The sequence below is a fragment of the Stenella coeruleoalba genome, assembly GCF_951394435.1.
Source record: "Stenella coeruleoalba genome assembly, chromosome: 1".
In the NCBI taxonomy this organism is placed as follows: Eukaryota; Metazoa; Chordata; class Mammalia; order Artiodactyla; family Delphinidae; genus Stenella; species Stenella coeruleoalba.
In genome coordinates this window covers 48,647,595-48,671,970 of record NC_137169.1, presented here as the reverse complement: position 1 = coordinate 48,671,970, position 24,376 = coordinate 48,647,595, and positions in this window count along the sequence as shown.

Here is a 24,376-nt window from a genome sequence, read left to right as displayed (position 1 = left end):
CTTTACCTTTGGGACCTTTGCCTCTCTGAACCCTAGGACTCATGTCAGTTACTAGGGGATAATGCTCTCTGCCCTATTTGTCACCCAGGGCTGTTGTGAGGATAAAATGAAACAATAGGTATGAAGGCATTTTATAAACCACAAAACACTACACAAAAGTGAGGATCCAGCAGACATTTCACCATGTAGAGCTGAACGCTTCACTAAGAGGTCTTGTACCTGGTCAGTTGGAGTCAGACCAATCCTGAACTCTATTTCCATGAGGAATGCATTAATTGGGAGAGAAACTATACTCAAGGAAATATAAGCAGACTTCCCGGGTGGCACAGTGGTTAAGAATCCACCTGCCAATGCAGGGCACACGGGTTCTAACCCTGGTCCGGGAAGATTCCACATGCCACGGAGCAACTGAGCCCGCATGTCACAACTACTGATCCCATGCACCTAGAGCCCGCGAGCCACAAGTACTGAGCCCATGCACCTAGAGCCAGTGCTCTGCAACGAGAGAAGCCACCACAATGAGAAGCCCGCGCACCGCAACGAAGAGTAGCCCCCACTCGCCGGAACTAGAGAAAACCCGTGCGCGCAACGAAGACCCAACACAGCCAAAAATAAATAAATAAGTAAATAAATAAATAATTTTTTTTTAAAAAAAAAGGAAATATAAGCAAAAAAGTCAACCAAAGGCAAACTGCAGGATGTCTGGTGTGTGCTGGGCTTTCAGGATGAGAGGAAGCTGGTCTTCAAACACAAACCAACCTTGATCCTTTTGGACCCTCTACTTCTTCCTATGATTCAGCTTCATCAGGCTCCTATCACAGCCCAACTTTCTCCTTGAGGCTGAAACCTGGTCACTGCAACTCCCAGACCTTCCACTTCCCAGCATCACCATCCAAAAGGAATGGACCCTCTTCTCTCATTTCCATTTCAAAAACATCCTGAGAGAACTTTTTCTGGCTTGGGTCACATGGCCATTCTATGACCAGGGTGAGGGGCACTATGATTGGTCCTTCTACATATTTTGGATCAAGGAAGAAGCTATTGTTCAACTCTTCCCAGAAGGGAGGGTGCTAAAAGGACAGAAAAATAGACAACCACTACAAGCATCTAATTAACATTACATCCTATAAACTAAGTTTTGGAGACTAAAACATCTGGACTTTTTAGGATAGACCCCTCTCCCCACTGGAAGCACATCAGGAAGAGCATTGAGAATGAGTTAGTCTGGGTCCCCACAGGGAACGTGGTATATACTCAGAAGGAGAATCTGAGGCTTTAGAGAAGGTTCTATTTACAGAGGTGTGGGAAGGGTTAAGAAACCAAAAAGGGATGGTGAAGTATCTAAAGGCTATCACCAGTGGAAAGCCATTTCTGTTCCTTGGCCTGAGAGAGAAAGGGTTGGGGGAGGGTTATCTGAACCCACTGAGACAGGTAGCTTAGGGAAGGAAGGGCCTGCGGATAGGAGCCATGGCCTTCAGCACTGGGAACCAGCCCCTGCAACTGGCAGACCAATAGGGAAGGAGCAGGGAATTCAATCTCTCCTTCCACCTGCCCACTCTCTGCTGTGCCTCTCCTTGGCCGATCCCAACTACGAGTCAGAAGTCAAGGCACTTAGCTTGACACAGTCCTTAACAGATCCCCAGGGCAAGGTGGAAAGGGATGGCAAGGGGATCTGGAGGGGCATACGGAGGACACCCAGCACAAGGATACATCTGCTCCCTTTGGCCCAAAAGGATGGCCTAGTTAGAGTCCACTCTATAAAATGGGACAGTTTAAAAGAACCATGGGATTTTAGGGCTAGAGGGGTCATGACACGCATTCAGACCTGAAGTCAAAAACTTGCGTATATCTAACCTTCAGACGTGCTTCGCGTATCTGACGGCTTTAAAGTCAAAAGCAAGAACAAGCAAACAATAGGCAAAAACACCTCAAATCTCCACACTACCATCCTTAAGTTAAGGATGCACTTTCCAGCCCCCCACAGTCATCACCATTCCCCACTGTCCAATGCCTGTCACTGTATACATTCATGTTTCTGAGAGTATTTGATTTGAGGACCTGTGATTAGAAAAGTCAAATTTCTTCAGTTTTCAGATAGAGAAACTGGGCCTAGAAAGGAAAGCTTCTTGGCCCCTGGCTACTCAGCTTTGGTGGGAATTCTGTCTGCACAGACAAAAATAAGAATATGTCAATAGAAGGAGTGGATGAAAGAGTTGTTAGTGTCCATTAGATGGTATAGCCGAAATTTGGCCTCTGTACACTGGTATCAAGTTGAATGTCGGAGACAGAGTTTTGGGTGGAGTAGAAAATAATAACATTATTGCTTTGCCAGGGAAAGGGGGCCACAGTGGGCTAATGCCCTCAAAACTGTGTGTTGCACCCTGGAGGGGGTAGTGAGTTTTATAGTAATGGTTCAAAGAGGAGGGCATGATCAGCTTGTGAACATTCTTCTGATTGGTTGGTGGTGAGGTAATTGGGAGTCAACATCATCAACATTCTGGTTCCAACTAGTCTGGGTCTATTCACTTGTGGGCAGTGTACAGTTAACTTCTTCCTGCTAGGGATTTCAGTATCTGCAAAAGGGCTCAAAGATATTGTTATGTATATCCCTTGAGGGGAAACCGGACCCTGCCCCAAGGCTGCACTGTTGTTTCTTGATTGCTCCGCCGTTGTGTGTACATCCCTCCCCTTCCCTGATTAGCAACTGTTTGAACCTGCCCTTTGGAATTCAGGGAAGGTCATGGAGGCTGAATGAAGCCTACTTCCTATAAACAAGAAACAGGGGACACAGAAAGGCTTTTGTGCCCAGGAACCCCATAGGATCCTGCTCGGTTTCGATGGGAGCCACCCTCACACATGGAAACATGGATTATGCAAAGATTCTACTCACTTGGTGTGGTCCCAGGAGGTAGAGCTAGGACAATAGGGTGATTATGGTAAGGGCAGGTCAGAGCTTGCAGAGGGCTCTTCAGAATGGACTGGGCTGCCTCTCTTTGACCTGGTTTCCCATCTGTGCAGATGGTCTATTAGCAGAAAGTGGACTGCCCCCTTGGTGAGGACGTGTTGGATTCTGTCCTCTGAGCCCCAATCCTACTCTATGAATTGAGCTGATGCTGGGTTGAATGGTAATGAGAGGAATGTGTCTGCTTGGCTCTTTTTCCTGGATTATCTTTAATTTGATTCCATTCCTTTTTGGTGGCATGTGGGTGGGGAGGCTTTATTGTACCCTCAATTCAAGATTCCTAGCCTTCCTCCCATGGAGAATCTAGAAGCAAGTATCCTCTCCTCATCTTTACTCATTCCTCTCAGATACTTATCCTCTTCTCCACTCAGACCAGCCTCCTCTGTCCCCACACATTCAGGCTCATTTCTTCCTTCACATATACCCCCAGGGTATGGTTAGTTAGGATATTGGTTTGGTTGTAATAAAAGAGATCAAATGGCAGTGGCTTAACCAGAAGAAAGATGCACTGCTCTCGTGTGTAAAATTGGAGCTGTTGGGTTGTCCAAGTGGGTAGGGTGGCAGTGTTCCACACGGTCACCAGGAACCCAGTTCTTTCTGTCCTATTGCTTTACCATCCCTCACTGTCTGCAAACATGACCAAAGATGACTCTACCACACCCCCATGCCGTTTCTCACAAAGGAGGGTGAAGACGTGCACTATAAGCAAATTCATTTTAGGAAGTGGTCCACAGCAACTTCTTGTCATGTCCCATCTTTCAGAACTTGCGGTCATGCCTAGTGGTCATGCCTAGTCAGAAGGAAGGCTGGGAATAGTTTCTAGTTGGACAGCCACATGCCCAGTTAAATAAAGGAAAAGTATGTTAGTAAAGGGAAGACGGAATGAATGGATGTCGGGAGCCTGGTAGCACATTCAGGACATATTTTCTAAACAGAATGTCCTCATTTTGCCCTCTATGAAACCAAAGCACACCATCTTTCAAATACCAGTTTAAATCTGCCCCCTCTTAAAGCTTTCCCAAGAAAACCATCCTCCAAGATCGTCTTCAGCATTGTAAGAAGCCCAGGCTGAACGTTGTGCCTGCACCCAAGGATTATGTGAAGATTTGGTTCAAATGCTAACCGCCTCCACCACCATTGTCCCCAGGTCAGCAAAAGTGAGGAATGGTACTACACGCTAACATTTACTGGCACCTGCCAAGTACCAGGTGATCTGCTGACTGTGTTATGAGCATTACCTCATCCCATCAAAGAGTACCCTTTGAATTAGGTACTCTTGCCAATTGCCAGATGAGAAAACCAACACTCTATGAAGTCACTTTCCCAAAGCTCTCCAGCTACGAAGTCCCAGATTCAGAATTCAAACATAAAACCTTCTGGTTCCAAGGTTTATTGCTCCTCTCATCACATTGCAACTTTTCTGTGAAGAGTTTTGCAATAGGGAAGCTTCCCAGAAATGAAACAGCTGGGTAACTCAGAGTTGCTACACTGGTCACATTGGTAATATGAATATGATACACAAGGCAAAAACTTGTCCGTTGTGCTCATTTAACTTTCTAGGTAAGTGTATGTTTCCTTGTGAATCAGGCTCCTCCTTCTCTCTGATACAGAGGACTTAATTTTCTCCCCTCTGTTTCCATCCTTTCTTAATTCCTTTCATGATTTTCTCTTGGGGGAAAGGAGCAGATTGAAAACTGTGGTTATACATCTAACCATTAAAATAGACGCTCCGCCTATAAAAACAAGCTCGTGCTCGGGTCTAATAAATTACGTGCTAATATGCCAGCTCCCCAGTCTGCAAGGGAATCACAATCATTCTGCTCAGAGCAGCGTAATTCCAGCCTCTCCATTTGTTAGTTCCTTAACTCAGCACAGCTGAGGACTTTATCTTGACAACATTCAACATTCTTGAGTACCACAAGGTGCCTGGTTATAAACTAGGAATTGCAGACCAGAAGTGGAGCGAACACAGACCTTGCCCTCAGGGAGGTAAGAGTCCACAGGGGGAGAACAAAATAAGAGAAACAAATAACTGTAGTGCCCTGAGAGTTACCCAGGGTGTTGTTGGTTTAAAAGAGAGCGCTTTGCCTCTGAGTTGAAATGAGGAGGGGAGGTAATGTCTGAGCTGAATTTTGAAACATAGGATGTAATCAGATGCGGGAGAGAACATTCCAGGCGGAGGGAACAGAGTAGGCAAAGAAGGCATGAAACGCATCATGTGTTTGGGGAAACAGAAGCAGATAGAGAATATTGCAGTATAAATTGATCATGTCAATTTAAGGACCTTATTTGATTGAAGCGAGGAGTTTTAAGTAGGAGAGTAAAGTGGCAACATTTAAGTTTTAGAAATATCCCTCCTGGCAATGTCACGAGAGCTTGGAGAAATTAGGGAGACCTGTTAGAAAGCAGTTGCAATTATCATAGATGAGAGATGATGAAATATAACTGTGTGATGTCTCAGAAGTAAAGCTGGAAAATGGATATAGAGAAGCAGCTGACATGTATTAAGGATTTATCAATGCCAGGTACTTGTTCTTTGTTCTTTGCTATTATAACTTATTTCATCCTCACGGCACTCCAAGGAGGTAGATACTATTATTGTCCCTGTTTTACAGAGGAGGAAACTTAGGTATTGAGCCCAGCAAAGAAACAGCAGACCCAGGATTTGAACCAGGTGTAGCCCCACAGCCTTGTCTCTTCAGCACTGAAGGGGGTGCTTTCGTTTGATGTTCTTATCGAAATATCAGGCTTCCTAAGTTTCCCTTTGAAGGTAATAAAGAAGAATTGTCTGGCAGTGAATTAGGAAGAAGATGCGCAGGGCATCCATGAAGTTTACTAGCTTGATAACCTTGAAAACGTGATCATCTATGTCCGCATCTGTGACATGGAGATAATCATATACCCTTCACTGAATTTTTCAGAGGATTTAAGGGACACTGGACCTACAGTGACTACCATGGGGGCTTAGAAAACCGTTCTCAAATGCTGGTTTCTTTTTCCTTCCTTCCCCTTGGAGGATGCTGGCAGTTTGAAACTCCCATTAAGGTTCTTTATAAAGAGAGATGAAAATTCCTAGAGTGCTGAAGATAAATGAACTACCACTACCTGGAACAACATAGATGAATCTTGGAAAACTAATGTTGGATAAGAAAAGCAATTCTCAGAAGACCACATATGGTATGATTCCATTCCATTTTTATGAAGCACAAAAACAACCAAATCTAAATAATGTATTGTTTAGGGATATGTGGTAAATTATTTTTTAAAAAGAAAAGGATTGCTTAACACAACATTAAGGATGACGGTTGTTGCTGGAGGGGAAGGCAGGGAAACAGGATAAGTAGGGGCACACAGTTGGTGCAATGGTAAAGGCAGCACAGTGTTTGTGTTAAGCGAATAGTTGTTTATTATTACTCTCTTGTAGGTGTGAAATATTACAAATATTTAAACAGGTAATGAAAGGAACAGGGTATCCAAGGAGGTAGAATAGGCTTCAGGCTTGGCTTGACTCAGGACCCAAACGAGGACCCAGGGCTCTGTCGCATGGCTCTGCTTCCTCTAGATTAACAGCTTCCTTAATCTGGACAGTGTGGCCTCCCTGGCAGCTGCAGAGTCACACTGTTCTGGTACCCAGTCCAGCAGAAAGCATCTTCTGATGCTTGAGCTGATGGAAACATCAGCTCACGTAAGTGCCTCAGAACTGAATCTCATCCTCCCTACTGGCCTGCTGGGTCACGCTCAGTGCTGAAATCAATCCCTGAGGCTAAGGCTTGCACTGACTGATTTAGTCAAGGTCATGTGCTGGAATCACATGGCCTGGGCTGGAATCGACTTAAAGCACAATGGTTAAGAATGAGGACAGCACTGGCTCCTCCAAAGCCAAATTGAGATGTTAGTGCCACACCAAGGATAGATGTTGATGGTGAACACAGCAAATGCCCAGAGGAGCTATTTAAAATCCTATGATTACATAATAATGCGTGTTTACTCTATACACTTTTGAAAGTTGAGAAAATTATAAAGGTAAAAACAAAGGTCACCAGCCATCTCACAACTCTGAAAAAACCAGTGTGAATGTTGGAAGCTATTTCCTTCCAGTCTTTTTTCGATTTCTTTTGTTGCATTGGTGATCGTAAATTCAATGATGTAACCTGTCTCCTTTTCACTTAACATATACATCATTGGTGGTTTATTAGGCTATTAAAACTTTATGTGACTCTTTCATTCATTTAGTTTTTATTTATTAGCCATTAGTGAGCCCCTCTTAAGTTCTAGGCGTTTTATGAAGTGTCTGGAATACTGAAATGATTGTCACAGTTCTTGTCCTCAAGACTCAAGCTAAATTCATAATCTACTGAGTAAGTAGTCATGGTGGGGGGAGATATATATATATATGTGTGTGTAGTATGATATATAAGTTTTAATATACATGTTTTATTTATATGTACATAAATTATTATGAAAGCATTGAACGGGGCCTCCTACCCAAGCAAGGGTTTCCAGCCATATGTCTGAGCTCTGTCTCTAAGGAAATGTGGGATTTCAGGAAGCCTAGGAAGCAGGTGAGTGAGGTTGCAGAGTAAAGGATCCAGGCAAAGACGAGAGCATAAGCAAGGACATAGCGGTGAAGGCGCCATAGTGCTTCTTGAGCCCGAAGTACAAGTCACAGAACAAGGAGAGACGAAGCAGGAGAGGAGGGAGCTGGAAGGCATTATACTCCCTGCAGGAGAAGCTGGACTTCTCAGAGAGAGGCCACGGTTTATTCTATTGAGAGTTTGGGGATGCGATCTGTGCTCCTACTCGGGACACACCACGACCTGAATTGCCTTTCTTGCAGGCTCTCTGTGTGCCTGGCAGAGTCTTACACATTCTTTAAGGCCAACTAATGGGCTGCCCTCTCCTTGCAGCCTCCTTCCCCCCAGCTAAGGGGAAGCCAGCTCCCTCCGGCCTCCACAGGCACCGACCTGTCCCTCTGCTGCCCTCCCAAGCACTTTGATGCTGGGTGTGTTAGGGTGTGTGTGGGAGTTGCTTGTGCGCCCACCTCTAGATTTTGTCCTCCCTGGACAGAAGACATGCTGAGGGCCTGGTCTGAATCATCTTTGTGTTTCCTGCCCTGTCTGACGTGTGGAATGTGAGTCAGTTAAACACTATGGAATTGAACTACATACTAGTAGCTTTCAGCCGAGAGAGATTTTTCCCTCCATGAGACATTTGGCAAGGTTTAGAAATATCTTTAGCTGCCGTGACTGGTGAGGGAGGTATTCCTGGGCATGTAGAGGGTAGACCCAGGGATGCTGCTGGATATTCCACCATGCACAAGATGGCCCCACAGCAAAGAATCGTCTAGTCCAAAATGTCAATAGTTCTGAGGTTGAGAAACCCTGAAACATGCTGAATGAAGTATAGTGGTCGCTGGGTGGGCTGCCCAGAGCACTCATTTCTGGTCCTGGCTCTGCAGCTATTTCCCTAGGTGAACTTGGGCAAGTGTGTGCTCTCTGGGTCTCTGGGTCATCATCTCTAGGATGTCTAAGTATGGAGATCACGTGCTATGAGTCAGATGAAGGTGAGCTCAAATTTTCATTCAACTCTCTACCCTCTGTGAGGTCCTGGGCAAGTTAGTCTTTATGTCCTGGTTTCATCTTTTATAAACAGGGATTGCAGTGCCTACTTTGGAAAAGTATGAGGAATTGAGATAATTTATGTAAGACCCAACACATAGAAGAGGCTCAATGATCAGCACTGTTATGACACCACTGCCGTTACTATTAATAGACTAGAGGGCTTGGAAATGGACTCTTAGATTTTTTCCAACTCTTATAATCTAGGACTTCTCCATTTGTTTTCTCTGCATGTAAATATTGAATGTTTTTGCTCAGCTGGAATAAGGGTGGTGGCCGGGCATGGGTATCAGATGGGATCCGAGCAAGTAACATATGCACACTCAAACTGGGAAACTTGAGGAAAGTTTATTAAAGGGATTATTATAAAGATGTGGGAAGGGTTTAGGAAACCAACAAGGAGTAATGCAGAACCCCTGCGCTACACTGCCTGCATCTGAGAGGGTAAGGAGAGGAACAGCTATGAGAATCCAGAGAAGGTATTTTGGGGGAGAGGGCCCCCTTTTAGGAGCCAGAGTGAACGTTGGTGGAGAGAGCCGGGGAATAAATTTCAGGCTTCCTCTTCTTCCTCCTTCTCTTGTCTTGCCTGTGCCTCCCATTGTCTGGTATCCAACAGCTGGAATCCAACAGGAAACCAGAGGGCAAAAAGCCTGTTGATGCAGCTGTTATGTCAATTTCTGAGGTCATGGATCCTGCTAAGAAGGTGGGGAGAGTGGATCTGAAGAGGCAAAGAAAATATCAGTTACAGCATAGTCTTAGGGTCTGTGGAGTAGCAGCAGTCTGGGATTTGGGCATCATAGCCTGCTCTCCGGTCAACATGTTAGCATCAATACTTTAGCTCTTCGCAGGGGAGAGATAGCACCACGTGTGACCATCTGTCCCACTCGGAGTGCATCTCACTCCCCAGACTCAGGGGGAAACACAATTCTGTTCTGATAAAGGCTGCTGTGACTTCTCTGAGTAATGCCTGCTTCAGAGAAGAGAAATGTACGGAGAATCTCCACACTGGGAGGTGGAAAATGGTAGGCGCTGCTTTGGGAAGCAGCGTGACTTAGTGGAACCCTGGTGACCTGTGTCCCAGTTGTGGCTCTATCACTTGCTGGCTTGTGATCTGTGGGACTCAGTTTTTTCACCTGTAAAATGGGCGTAGCAGTCTCTAGTATACAGACCTGTTTTGTGGATTAGGAACACTTGAAAGAGTGTAGTCCCATCCTGGGCACCTCAGCACGCTCACTAAAACCAGATTTCATTTATTTAACATTTATCAAATGACCAGTTACTGGGTGCCAGTCTTGTGCTTGGAGTAAAGTCACAGTCACTGAGGTAAAGCCCCAACCTTTCAGGAAATCACAGTCTAGAGTAAGAGTTTCTATCCTGGGATTGGTAGGTGGGCTTTGGAGATTCTGTACTCTTGAAATTGAACGCAGAGATTTGTATACATATTATGTATGTATGTGCATTTTTCTAGAAAGGTTTCATTAGGTTCTCCAAGTTAAGAATCGCTGAAGGAGAACTTTTAGAGGAGAGTTCCTGAGAGAACCAAGTTGTAAGCCTCTGATTCAGCGGAAGCGCAATAAAACAAACAAAAAACCCAAACAATATTCAGTGTTGAGAAAACACAATTAGAGGATGCCTCCGTAATCACCCTTTGTGGCTCTACCTGGAAGAATTTGGGCTTGAGGATGAAAGTTTCAAGAAGGAGATATAAGCTCCACAGAATAAATCAGTTTCCAATAATCCGAGGTGTCAGGAAGTTGATTGGGGGGGTCCGACACAGTTAAGATGATGCTGAAAGATCGTTTACAGGACATTCTACACTGGAGTAAGTGACCTGTCAGGTCCCTTCCAAATCTCAGGTTTCAGTATCTCACCAAGACAGCATGTAAAGATGATGATGGTGACCATGGTAGAGAGAGAAGAGATATGTGCTTGTACGTGTCTGTGCTTGCTCTGTCCCGGGTGTGTGATGACACGATGACATGTAAAGTGAGATGTAACAAGCTGTGGAGGTGGGTCGCTGACAAGGTACAGGGAGACAGATGAGACAGCGCTTTCTGGAGTGTCCTGTTGAGCTCACAGGTGTGTCCGTTGTTTCCACAGGCAGATATTATTGATACTTTCCAAGCTAACTGGATAACCTTGACTCTGACCAAGGCTAGATTCCAAGACTAGGTTCCATGGAAGCTTCTCTTCTGGGAGGTCCCCTAGTTCCAAGGTCTGGGGACAATGATAAGTAATATCTTTAAAACACCTTTACGTCATAAATTCCAAAATCACAGATGACTATTGATGTATTCATTCATTGGATATTAATGAAGCACATACCACCTGGAAGAAATTGTACCAAGCAGTAGAGATACAGGTTGGATATGGAGAAGGGATCAAGCTAAATTTACTGAATGAAAGGTACTTAATAATTATTACCTGATTTAATCAGGATACTAATCTTGCAAGATGGATATCATATTCATTTTAACATCTACAGGAAACAGACCGAGCAACTTATCCAAGGTTTTGAAGCTGTTGGATGATGGAATTTAGATTTGAATTCAAGGTGGAATCACTCTAAAGCCTGTGCTTTCCGGCTTCTATTAAGTCTTTGCACTTAAGGTGCCTATAGCATCATGTGGGGCACACACACAGGTAAAGAAACACCTGCTGCCCAATGGAGAGTGGCGTAACACCGGGCGGTGGGCTGAGTGAGCGCTGAAGGGCCAGCCAGTTCTAGTGTTACTACCATCTCTCAGGCAGGAGCAGGCTAGGTCCCTGCTGGCCTTCCTCCTTCCACGGCAGAACTCTCCCTGGCCGTTTCTCTCATTCTGAATGCCTCCTTATAAATCAGGAGAAAATGCCCCAGGGCCCATGCATGGCTCCCTTGTTACCATAAATCTTGGGTGTGAGTGTGGTGAATGGTGGGTTTAGGTAATTGCATAATATAAAACAGCTCTTTGCTTTCTCAAATCTAAAGAATTGCTATCTGTGTATCTACTTCTGCAATTTATGGCCATTCTAGATGAGAGGGAGCATTCTCACAGCCACTGCCTATAAATTACATGCTTTCCCACTGGTGACTATTCCTGATGGGTAGTGACTATTATTTCTATTTCTATAGGCTGTATTCATATATACATAATAAATATAGGCATGTTGAATGATGAGGGTCAATTTATCATGACTCCTTATTTAGGAGGGCAGGTCCAATGGGGGCAGGGACAGGACTTGTGCCTCTCTGAACAGCCCCTTCCAATGGAATAGGGGCCTCTTCCATGGGGTCCTCTGGAACCCTTTGCCCTCCAACACATACCAGCCCACTTCAAGGTGGTTCAGCTGTAACAGCTCAAATAATAATTGCTTGTGTTGATTTTACCACATAATTAACTGTGCGATTGGGTTTACTCTTGCATTATATTCTCATTGTTTCTTGATTCTTTTTTTTTTTTTTTTGCGGTACGCGGGCCTCTCACTGTTGTGGCCTCTCCCGTTGCGGAGCACAGGCTCCGGACGCGCAGGCTCAGCGGCCATGGCTCACGGGCCCAGCCGCTCTGCGGCATGTGGGATCTTCCCAGACCGGGGCACGAACCCGTGTCCCCTGCATCGGCAGGCGGACTCTCAACCACTGCGCCACCAGGGAAGCCCTGTTTCTTGATTCTTAATCACAGCATTATTTCTCAAGACGAGGACAATGTCTCCATGTCTTGTAACTCAGTATCCCCAGCTCTTGTCTGGTGCTGTGTAGATATAGTGGAAGGAATGTAACTTATTTTAGACAGTCGGCAGGTTTTCAGTTTGGTCCCTGGTCAGTCCTTTATTAGCCATGTGACCTCTAGCAAGTTACTGTATGCCTCTTGGTCTCCATCTCCTCATCTGTATATGAGGATGGCAGTAATCTTTGGCTTTGCATTGTTTAACTGTGATAAAATATGTGAGAGTGCCTTACACAGCACCTGATACTTTATAGATGCCAAATAAATGTTTAATGAATGAGTGAATGGATAAACAGTCCCTGATTGTAAGCTACCTATAGCTTAATATATAACAAATTATGGTAAGCACAGCTAAGCCCAAAGAACAATGGCTCAAGCAAGGTAGAACTTTCTCTCTCACCTAACCAGAGTGAACAGGCAGTTCAAGACAGTAGATCACTCTGTTCTATGTCTTGCAGGACCATTATTCCTTCCATCTTATTGCTCAGCCATTCCCCATGGTAATGTTCTCTTCTGAATGGTCAAAGTTGTCTGGCCACCGCCACATACCGGTTCTAGCACACAGGAAAGAAGAAGGAAAAAGTGCAAGGCAGGCAACTTTTTTTAAAAGATTGAGATCTAGAAAATGCATACATCATTTTGACTTCTTTACTGGAACTTAATCTTATGACCATACCGAGCTGCAACACGGCTGGGCAATGGAGTCTTCTGTTGGATGGTCATATGCCCAGGTGAAACTTGGGAGATTGTATTAGTAAATACAAGAGAAAAAGGGATATGGGGGTGATTAATGCTCTGTGTGCCACATACCTATCATCACTTCCATTTGGAGGTCTTAACTCTACCTGAAGACAGAGTACTACCTTGTGTAGTTAGTTGTAGTTTCAAATGCATCTGTCTTAGGACTTCCCTGGTGGTCCAGTGGGTAAGACTCTGCGCTCCCAATGCAGGGGGTCTGGGTTTGATCCCTGGTCAGGGAACTAGATCCCGCATGCATGCCGCAACTAAGAGTCTGCATGCCGTAGCTAGGAAGTCCGCATGCCACAACTAAGAAGCCTGCATGCCGCAACTGAGTCCGCATGCCGCAACTAAGAAGTCCTCATGCTGCAACTAAAGGATCCTGCATGCCACAGTGAAGATCCCACCTTCTGCAAAGAAGACCCAGCACAGCCTAAATAAATAAACAAACAAACAAACAAATAAATAAATATTACCCAAAAAATGCATCTGTCTTATCGCCTCTCTAGATTAAAAGCTTCCTGAGGGTTTGGCTCTTACTTAACCTCTGAGTATCCTCCTGAGCTTCATACAGAATCTGACCTATTGCAGTTGCTCAGTGTTGGTTGAAAGACTAACTGATGGATTACAATATGCCCTGGGATGGAGGCTAAGTCATCCTACAATATGGCTTGTGAGGAATGATGCAATGGTGTGCATTGACAACAACATAGGTTCACCGTGGACTTAGTGCACCCTGGTCCAGAGGACCCTGGCTGCCGACCAACTCCTGGTTATATATTGAGTATCTGGGTAACATCTGTCTACTTTATTGCCTCTGCCCAGAAAAGAAAAAAACAAAAATGAAAACACTTGACCTATTCCATTTTACAGATGAGTAAACTGAGGTCCTAAATTAAGTGACTTGCCCAAAGTTACGTGAAGAGTTAGTGCATCACTAAGATCACAATCCGGTTTTCCAATTTCATGAGGAACTTTTTCACCACCCCATTAGATTTCTCATACCAGATTAAAAAGGATTTCAACAATAGCAAGTGCTTTGTTCTTTATAATTTCCACCATCTTTCACATCCATGATCTCATTTAATCCTTATAACAGCTGTTAGAGATAGAAATGTTATTAATATCCCTCTTTCACAGATGAGGAAACAGAGACCCAAAGTGCTGATAAAATATTCTTTGCAGTAAATGAGATGCTAGAACCTCAAATTAATTGTTTGTAACCTGATGTTGCCAGGCCTCTTTTCTGTGGGTAAAAAAATAAATATCCAAGCGCCTTGTAAACTGCACCTTCCAAGCACCTCCAGCGTCAGGCACTGTTACTGATGTGTTATTGCCGGGAGACCCAAATCTGCACTTAAATCCACAACTTGGAAAGCCTGCAGTATAATTTAATTACAGCCACTTGATAATCCTGAGGTGTTGTCGGGGGCAGGGAGCTGTCCTCTGTCACGCCTGAGTCCTGAAGGAGGGGATTCCAGGTCCATGAACATGCAGTGTTATGTGAAAGCATGGGTGCTGCATTTTCCTCCACTCGCAATCAGATGCTCACTGCATCCCTGGACATTTACAGCCATTAAGCAGATGGATCAGAAGCAATTTTGGGGTACCTCTGTTAGGGTTTTCTCTCCTTATCACTTGGTGATTCTAGAACCGAAAACTAGCACTGGAGAAATGAAGAGCTACCTTGTCCTCGCAGGAAGGTTGGCAGGCTACCGTTGGCAGAAAGCTTCGCATTCCCCATAAGGGTTTCTTAAATTGGGCATCGCAGGACTCAGTCCTTTGATTCTTCATTTGCCTTTGGTTTTTACACTAGTGGGAGAAGGGTGGGGAAGAACATAACTGTGGGTAGGACCGTGCTACCCAAATGTGGTCCCTGGGGCATCGGTGTCACCTGGGAGCTGGTTAGAAAGGCAGCATGGCAGGCTCTACCCTAGACCCACAGGATTGGAATCTGCTTATTAATAAGGTTCCCGGGTGATTCCTTTGCACAGTAAGTTCGAAAAGCATTAGGCTAGGAGATGGAAGTTCTCATCCTCCACTCTGCCTGCCACTGGCTATGTAACCTTGGGCGAGGCACTTAACCTCTCTGGACCTCTGTGGCTGCCCTTTCTGTAAAGTGAGAAGGTAGGGCACAGGCGCTAGGGGTTCTGAGTTTGATTCAAGGAGGTGACTTCCTCACAAATCCAGTGCAGCAAGTATCAGCACACACTACATCTTCCTTGAAATCTCTAAGACCTCCTCTTTTTGGAACAGTTACTGAGCCAACAAATTATTTACCGAGTATCAACATGCTGCAGGCAGCACGACCCTCAATCCCCTGAAATTTGCTGCCCTGGACTTAGAAGGACCCGTCTCCCTCACTGAAACTAAGCCCAGAGTCCCTAAAGTTTGTGCACCAAACCTAAACATTTAGCCTCTCCTGAAGTTTTTGCATCCTTCTGTGGTCTTTTCAATATTTGTCTTCATCATTACTATCATGGGATTGGCCTTCTGTATAAATAATAGTAATAGTCCAACCTTTCACGGTGCTGTGTTAGATTTGTATAAGGGGCATAACGTTTCTTAATATGTTGTGAGGCTGTTTGTTCATCCAACATTTGTTGGAGCCATAATGTGCTCTCCAGACACAGTGCCAGGTGGACGGGACAGGGCAGTGGAAAGGCACAAGCCTGGCCCCAAACCCGACCTCAGTGGGAAAGCTGGCTCCAGTACTTAGCAGATGTACACCAGGCATGGTGTACATGAGGTTCCTTGGCCTCATGTGGCCTTGCTTTCCACATCTGTAAGAGAGGATGATGATGCTTTGTGGAGAACAGCACCAATTCACTCAGCACCTTTCAGGAGCTTGCAGCCCTGTGGGGAGACAAGTCCAGGTGGGGAACAAGGCTATGGATTCAGCCTCCTCTGACCTGCAGTGTCAAGGTTTTATGGAAGAAATGACCTCTAGGCTGAGACCGCAAGGACAAGGAAGAGTTGGCTAGATGAAGGCAAGACTGGAGAGCAGGTGGGGTAGAAGGGAGACTTTTTCTGAAAGTGTGTTCAGCATCTCAACATTCTGAAGATGAGTGAGAACATGGTGGGTTGAATAGAGCCAAGTCCCTAAATATACACTTGGCTTGTTAGATAGTTCTTATGGGGCATTGATTGCTGTGAACTGAATGTTTGTGGCCCAACAAATTCCTATGTTGAAGCTTAAATCTCCAATGTACTGGATTTTGGAGGTGTGGCCTATGGGAGATCATTTGGTTATGAGGGTGGAGCCCTCGTGAATGGGATTAGTGTCCTTATAAGGGGATGGGGAGACCAGAGCTGCCTCTGTCATGTGAGGAGACAAGAGAAGACAGTGATCTGGCCATCTGTAAACCAGGAAGAGGGCCTTCATCAAAAACCCAGCCTTGCTGTCACGCTGCTCTCAGACTTCCAGCCTCCAGAACGGTGAGAAATAAATGTTTGTTGTGTAAGCCACCCAGTCTATGATATTCTGTTAGAGCCATCGAACTAAGACACTCATAGAAATTCGTTTGACTAATACTGTTTGAATACTGAAAAGTAATGAGTCATTAGGGGACACTGAACAGATTTAATAACATTTGGTTTGGCCCAGCACAGAGTAAGCAAAGAGAAGCAGAAAGAGCAAAAGCTGTGACCTGGCCCTCCAGCTCCCTAAGGCAGGTGTTAACCCTTTAGTCACTGGATGTGAAGAGGTCCTGGGGAGGGACAGTGGCTGCCCTGTGGCCACTGCAGGCGAGTAGGGGCTTGGGTCACGAAAGATATGAAGCCTGAAATTAAAAGTAGGTCTTTCAATGATTGAACCCATCCTTTGCTTTCTTTATCTTTCTTTAACATTACGCTCCATCCATGGAACAGATGGTATGGAAATATTTCAATATTGTAAGAACCAATGTGATCCTGCAAATACTTACTGCCTGGAAATCAGTCCTGATTGTTAACTGTATTTCACATTCGTTTAAATCCCTGTACTGAGCATGACTCAAATACCACCTGTTGTCTTGAGAAATTACTCCTGTTCTCAAGAAGCTCATAACCCAACAGAGAAGACAGATTTGAGAGCAAACATCTCAGGAGCGATGTGATACATTCAATAATGGAGCACTTCCCATCTCACGACCACCGTAGGAAGCAGATGTGTGGAGTGTCATCATCCTGATTGCACAGGAAGAGGCGAGGGAAGTTCAGAAGTGTCCTGTGCCTCGCCCAGAGTTACACAGCCAACAGGCGGTGAAGCCTAAATACCTCTAACTCTGAATCCAGAGGATCCCATGAAAAGGGATTTCCACAACAGGAGGAGCTGATTAATTCTGCTTAGTCACAACCAGAGGCCCAGAATGTTCCCTGGACAGGCACAGTCAGCTGGCTCTCACTTTGGGACCATCTGAACAGGAGCTCACCTCTGCCAGTGGGCAATGTCATGCACAGGTCCCATGGCCACTGAAGCAGCTGACCTTGAGGCTTGACAGCAGTAGGGAGGGTCGTGGTGTTCTCCTTTTCCCAAGAGAGAAGGGTACTCGGGAAGTGCATCAGACTGGAAAGGGCAGGGCCTGCTCCATGATGTCAGCTGTTCAAGAAGGCAGTAAGGAGTGGCCACTGACAAGCAGGAAAGGAAGGTTTGAGCTCCTCAGCCCACTGACCTGGCCTGGGTACTCTTGAATGATCAGCAACAGATTTTGAAGCTGTTGGTGTTTTAGGTTAGGGATGCTGTTTTGCTCAGAGCACTTGAAGTGGCCAGAGGACCTATAAAAGCTCCACCTCTGATTGCTGGCCCCTGTCCTGTTATTTCTCTAGGTCACCTCCCGTCTCCCTCCCTCCAGCCTTCTCTCTGCATCCCCACCTGCCTCCCTTGGTATCTGGATTCCCAGGGGTCACCACAGTTGCTATAGACTCTGATGGCCTGTTATGGACATGCAACTCTAGCTCATTTGCCTCCTTCTCTCATGAGCAGTTTTGCTATTTTTCTTCTGGTATTAGTGGGATGCTAGCTAAGAGGCTCCAGGCTGGACTGGATTGGCAGGTATAACTGACTAAATTGATTTCAGGCAAGCCCTCCCCCCATCCCCCCCACCCCGCCAGCAACCAGAGTGATCGTGCAGGAGAGTCATGTTGGGCTCCTTCTCTATGTGGCTGCCGCCATTATCAAACAGTTCCAAGATTAGTAATATTTATTTGTACCCTCCATAAATATTGACCAAGCACCAACTATGTGCCAGGCCTGATTTTAAACACAGGAGTGCTGAGATACTAAGAAAAGGCCTATGCTCTCCTGGAACTTACACTGTAGTCAGGCAGGACAGCCATCAGAAAGTAAAAGGAAAAACTGACTAACCCCAAACAATATCAAATGGTGACTACAGGGCTTCCCTGGTGGCACAGTGTTTAGGAATCCACCTGCCAATGCAGGGGACACAGTTTCGAGCCCTGGTCCGGAAAGATCCCACATGCCGCGGAGCAACTAAGCCTGTGTGCCACAACTACTGAGCCTGCGAGCCACAACTACTGAGCCCACGTGCCACAACTACTGCAGCCTGCGCTCCTAGAGCCTGTGCTCTGCAACGAAGAGCAGCTCCTGCTCGCCGCAAGTAGAAGAAAGCCTGCACAGCAATGAAGACCCAACACAGCCAAAAATAAATACATAAAATAATAAATTTAAAAAGAAGGCAAAAAATGGTGACTACAAAGAAATGAATCAAGGTGATGGAGTTGGGAGCAAGCTGGGGGCTAATTAGCGTTCATCATGGAGGTCCTTTCTGGGAAGAAGATATTTGGGCCAAGGCTGAACATGAGAAGAGGTAGCCATGTGAAAACTCACGGGGAATGCATCATGGATGGAGGGAAGAGCTGGTGCAAAGGCCCTGAGGTAGGAACAGCCTGGCTGAGTCACAAAGAGAAGGAGGCCCGTGTGGCTGGAGCAAAGGGAATCAGCAGCAGACGGAAGGGTGTCGGATGAGGTTGGTGGGGTCCGCAGGGCCCCAAACATGTTGGTGTTTTAGGCCCTTGAAGAGAGCTTGGGTTTAATTGTGAAAGCACCTGGAAACCACTAAGAGGTTCCAAGCAGGTGGGTGACGTGATCTACCTTATAGCGGGCTGAAGAGGCAGAGGGAAAAGCAGGAAGGCTGGTTGGGGCCTAAATCAGTGACCTGGACAAGAACTGATGGTGTCTTGGACTTGGAGAGAGGCAGGGGAGTGGATCCATTCAGAATATAGTTTGAGTTAAATGTGACTGGGGTCCAAGCTCCAGCCAATGATCACAGATGGCAAATCAATTAGCAAATGTGAGTTACAGAAGTACAAACCTTTCTCTCTCGAGGCTGATTATTTATTTAAGGGCTGCTGTCTTCTTTGGAATAACCTGCCTATAAGGCTTTAGTTTTCACTATATAGTTGCCTTTGGGTTCCTCCAAAAGTGTGCCCACTTTCTAGATAAGAAAACCGTGGTTCAGGATGATTAACAGCCCCAAGGTCACCATTTAGGAAAGACATGAAGCCTGAAGTTAAAAGCAGGTCTTTCAATGATCGGGCCCATCATTTGCTTTCTTTATCTTTCTTTCACATTACACTCCATCCACGGCAAAAATTGAGATCTGTTTCAAGTTTCCTTCTCCACCTGCCAAATTGAACAGAGTTAGTCCCCAGCATTTCCAGCAGCTGTGGACAGCCTGAGACAGCATCTGTCTAGGACAGTTTTTTGTGCAGTCTTTTTTTTTTTCTGATGGTGATCCTGCCTCTGACCTCCTTATTGCCCTTGTTAATGTTACTTAACCACTTTGTGACTTGCTTTCCCCATCTGTAAAATGGAAATATTAATCCCCTCTCTCAGAATCATTATAAATATGAATATAGTTAGTACAGCATTTAGTTGGTGAAGAATAATTGTTCATTCTCTTTTATTTCTCCTAACATTGACCTGTAGACTGTTCACTACCCCAGCAGTAACACTCACCTTCATTTGTTAATAATCTCAAATGAAGGGACTTCCCTCGTGGTCCAGTGGTTAAGACTCCACACACCCAGTGCTGGGGGCCCAGGTTTAATCCCTGGTCAGGGAACTAGATCCCACATGCTGCAACTAAAAACCCCGCACTTGACAATGAAGATCCCGCGAACCGCAGCTGAGACCCAATGCAGCCAAATAAATAAATATTTTTAAAAAAAATCTCAGATGAAGACAGACACCATTAAACAATCATCATCATCATAATCAACATTTCTTGAGCACTAGGTCATGAACTGTGACGAATAATTTAGTCATTACCTCGATTAATCCTCAGAAGAGCTCCATGATGTAATAGGATTATTATGCCCATTTTACAGATGCAGAAAGTGAGGCTCAGCAAGGCGTAAAACAACTTACCAGAAGTTACACAGCTAGAATGTGATAGAGTCAGGGGTCAAACGCAGGCCCCTCTGACTCCAGAAGAGACGGTCCTAACCCCTGAGCCCTCCTGCCTCCCCTGCGAGACTAGCTGTGCTGTATTAAGTGCCAGGTTACCTTGCTAATTATCCTCTGCAGCAGACATGAGTCAGCATAAGGCCTGCAGCTGGTGGCAGGAGATGTATGTCTCAATTAGGCTTTGAGTTTAACTTCCAGAGAAGGAACAGGAGATTGAGTCTCAGAAGTTGCTAAGCGAATGAAATTGGAACAGCCAGAAATGGCTTGCCTTAGGGGAGAGTGGCTTCTTGGGGCACGGAAGTTTTGTTTCCTCTCTCTGGCAGAGCGCTAAGCCTGCAGAAGTCGTACCCCTGCCTTACAGTTTGCTCAGATGGAAACTTTAAGGAAGCTTGGAAATTTGAGCAGGGAGAAGGGTCCAGCACGATGTCCTCCATGTCAGGGTGACCCCAAGGCCCAGTGAAGAAGTACCAAGCCCAAGTGTGGGTCTTAGAGTTAGATGGGTGTGGGTTCCGAGCCTGGCCCCATTCTTTACTGGTCTTGGGCCAGCCAGGTCCTTTATCTATGAAAAATGGCATTCGAAACTGACTTGGCGGGCTTCCCTGGTGGCACAGTGGTTGAGAGTCTGCCTGCTAATGCAGGGGACACGGGTTCGAGCCCTGGTCTGGGAGGATCCCACATGCTGCGGAACAACTGGGCCCGTGAGCCACAACTACTGAGCCTGCGCGTCTGGAGCCTGTGCTCCGCAACAAGAGAGGCCGCGATAGTGAGAGGCCCGCGCACCGCGATGAAGAGTGGCCCCCGCTCGCCGCAACTAGAGAAAGCCCTCGCACAGAAACAAAGACCCAACACAGCAAAAAAAAAAAAAATTAAATTAAATTAAAAAAAAGATCTTTAAAAAAAAAAAACTGACTTGGCAAAGCTGTAGAGAAGATTAAGTTAGCTCAAGTGAAGTGCTAGGTACTTAACACATAGTAATCATTCAATCCATGGTAGTTACCGGGAGTTTATGCATGTAAAGAGCTTAGAAGGGTGTTCTTGGAACATAAGCATATTATATCAGCTATACTTCTTATTATCTTTGTGCTTTTGACGTTGACAGAACATGATTTTTTTTTCCTTCTTAACCCTCTAGTTCCACACATCCAAAAATAATACAATTAGAAATATTTGTATTTCTAAAAAATTCTGGCTCAAAGATGTTTCATTTATTTTCAGATAATTTTGAGTCTTTTAAAAATCAGTTTTCTCACAAGATACCACTATACACCCACCCAAATGGCTAAAATTAAAAAGACTGACAACGGCAAATGCTAGCAAACGTGTGCAGCTACAACTGCTCGCTGGTAGGAGTAGAAAATGTCACCACCTCTTAAAGAGGAAAAACAGGGAAAAGGGCCTGTTAGTTTCTTTTAAACTGAACATACACCTAACCTATGACCCAGCAGATCTGCAACTTGCCAATTACCAAAGAGAAGGAAAACCTACATCTGGAAAAGACATTTATAAGAATATTCATAGCAGACTTGTTCACGCTAGCCAAAAATTAGAAATAGGTGTCCATCAATGAGAGAATGGTTAAGTAAACAGTGGTATATTTATACAAATAAATACTGGTCAGCAATAGAAAGGAACAACTTATTGTTACATACAATATCATGGGGGAATCTCAAAAACATTATGCTGAATGAAAGAAGCCTTGCACAAAAGAGCACATATCGTATGATCCTATTTATCTGAAGTTCTAGAATAGGCGAAACCTACCATGAAACAAAAGGAATATGGGCTTCCCTGGTGGCGCAGTGGTTGAGAGTCTGCCTGCCGATGCAGGGAACACGGGTTCGTGCCCCGGTCTGGGAGGATCCCACATGCCGCGGAGCGGCTGGGCCCGTGAACCATGGCCGCTGAGCCTGCGCGTCCGGAGCCTGTGCTCCACAACGGGAGAGGCCACGAGGCCACAACAGTGAGGCCACATTAAAAAAAAAAAAAAAAGGAATAGTTGTTGCCTCTAGATTCTGAATGAGAATGGGCTTCTGGGGTGATGGCAATGTTTTATATTTCAGTCAAGGCTTTGGTCGTACAAGTATAAGTATTTGTCAAAACTTATTTAGTGAGAATCTTCATGTAAGATTCATGCATTTAATTGTATCTAATTTTTACCTCAAGAGAAAAAAAAAAAGAAAAACAAATGTTGAGCTTTAGTTAATGATATTCATGCTAAAGTATTTAGGGAGAAAGTATACAGATGTCTTCCATTTAATTTAAAATGCATCAAAAAATAAGATTGGTGGTTGGCAATAGGAATGGATAGATGGGTAGATAATGTGATGAAATAAGCGTAGTAAATGTTAAGTGGTAGGTACATGGGTGTTCATTATAAAAGTATTCAGCGTGTTTGAAAGTTACAACAATGTTGGAGAAAAAGCAAAAAAAGAAAATTCCTTAAACATTTACTAGCCTTCCAAATAAAGTGACAGTCCTAATGGTCATATTGGAAGCCTGAAACTTGTGCACCATTTAAAGGAATGTACTTTTAGGTTTGTTGTTAACTTTTAAGTTGATAAACCCTGATTTACAGGGCACTTAGGATCAGAATGAAATGTGATTTAGTGAAAGAATTGAACCGATGTTCCCAATCCCGCATTCTACCACCACTAGAAAAAATTTTAAGACTCTTTTTGAGTAGTGTTAGGTTCACAGAAAAAATTGAGTGGAAGGTACAGAGATTTTCCATATAACCCCTGACCCACACACATGCATAACTTCCCCTGCTACAGCATCACTCCCCAGAGGGGTGCATCTGTTACCCTGATCAACCTACACGGACCACCAGCACCCAAAGTCCATATTTTTCATTAGGGTTCATTCTTGGAGTTGTACATTCTGTGGGTTTGGATAAATGTGTAATGACCTATATCCACCATTATAGTATCACACAGAGTAGTTTCACTGCCCTAGAGAAGTTTTGCCGCTGGCTTGCTCCTGTTAAATCAGGAGGGGACACTTGTAACTACGGATGGTTTCTTTAAGCCTGATGATTATGATTCACTTACCCATATGTAGAGTCAGGAGGGGGACTGAGGCTGGAGCTCTCACCCCACGGGGCAGCTGACCTCTATCCCCAGATCTCTGACTCTTCAGGAGAGATTGCTGTAGAGCTATAGAAATTTGCCTTTTTATGGAAATGAAAAGAGTTAGCAAGTCCTTCACGTATAAGAAGGGAACTATCTTGGGTGTGATGCTTGCTCTGAGCTTCATTTACTGGCCACAAGGTGGTCATCGTCAATTGCATTTCACAGATAAGGAAACTGGAGATCAGAGAAGTTAATTCATTTGCCTGTAGTCACTTAACTAGGGGAGTAGCAAAGGTGGGACTTGAACCCAGCCTTCCTGGTTCCCAAGTTTGTGACCCCCTTTCACTTAAGGCTGTTGGGAAGGAAGATGTCTTCTGGGGGACTTAGAATCCAGAATGCATTTTTCTTGAGAAACTATATTATTGAAGGTGATTAGGTATAATGGAAATGGTGCCTTTAATCCTGTTGCTTTTGTTTTTGCGATTTGGGGCTAAGTGGGATTCTCTCTCTCTCTCCCTCTCTCTTTTTTTTTTTAATATTTATTCATTTTCGCTGCATTGCAGCATGCGGGATCTTTTTTAGTTTCAGCATGAAGACTTCTTAGTTGAAGCATGCAAACTCTTAGTTGTGGCGTGTGTGTGGGATCTAGCTCCCCAACCAGGGATCGAACCCTGGCCCCCTGCACTGGGAGCTCGGAGTCTTACCCACTGGACCGCCAGGGAAGTCCCTAAGTGGGATTCTATTAAGCTTGCCTGGGAACCTCACTCCTAAGCATGACATTATTTTGAGGAGTGCTGGTGTCCCAAGATTTCAGCCCATGACTTCCAAACTTTGGAGACAAATTTTCCATAAGCTAGAGACCATCTTTAATAGTC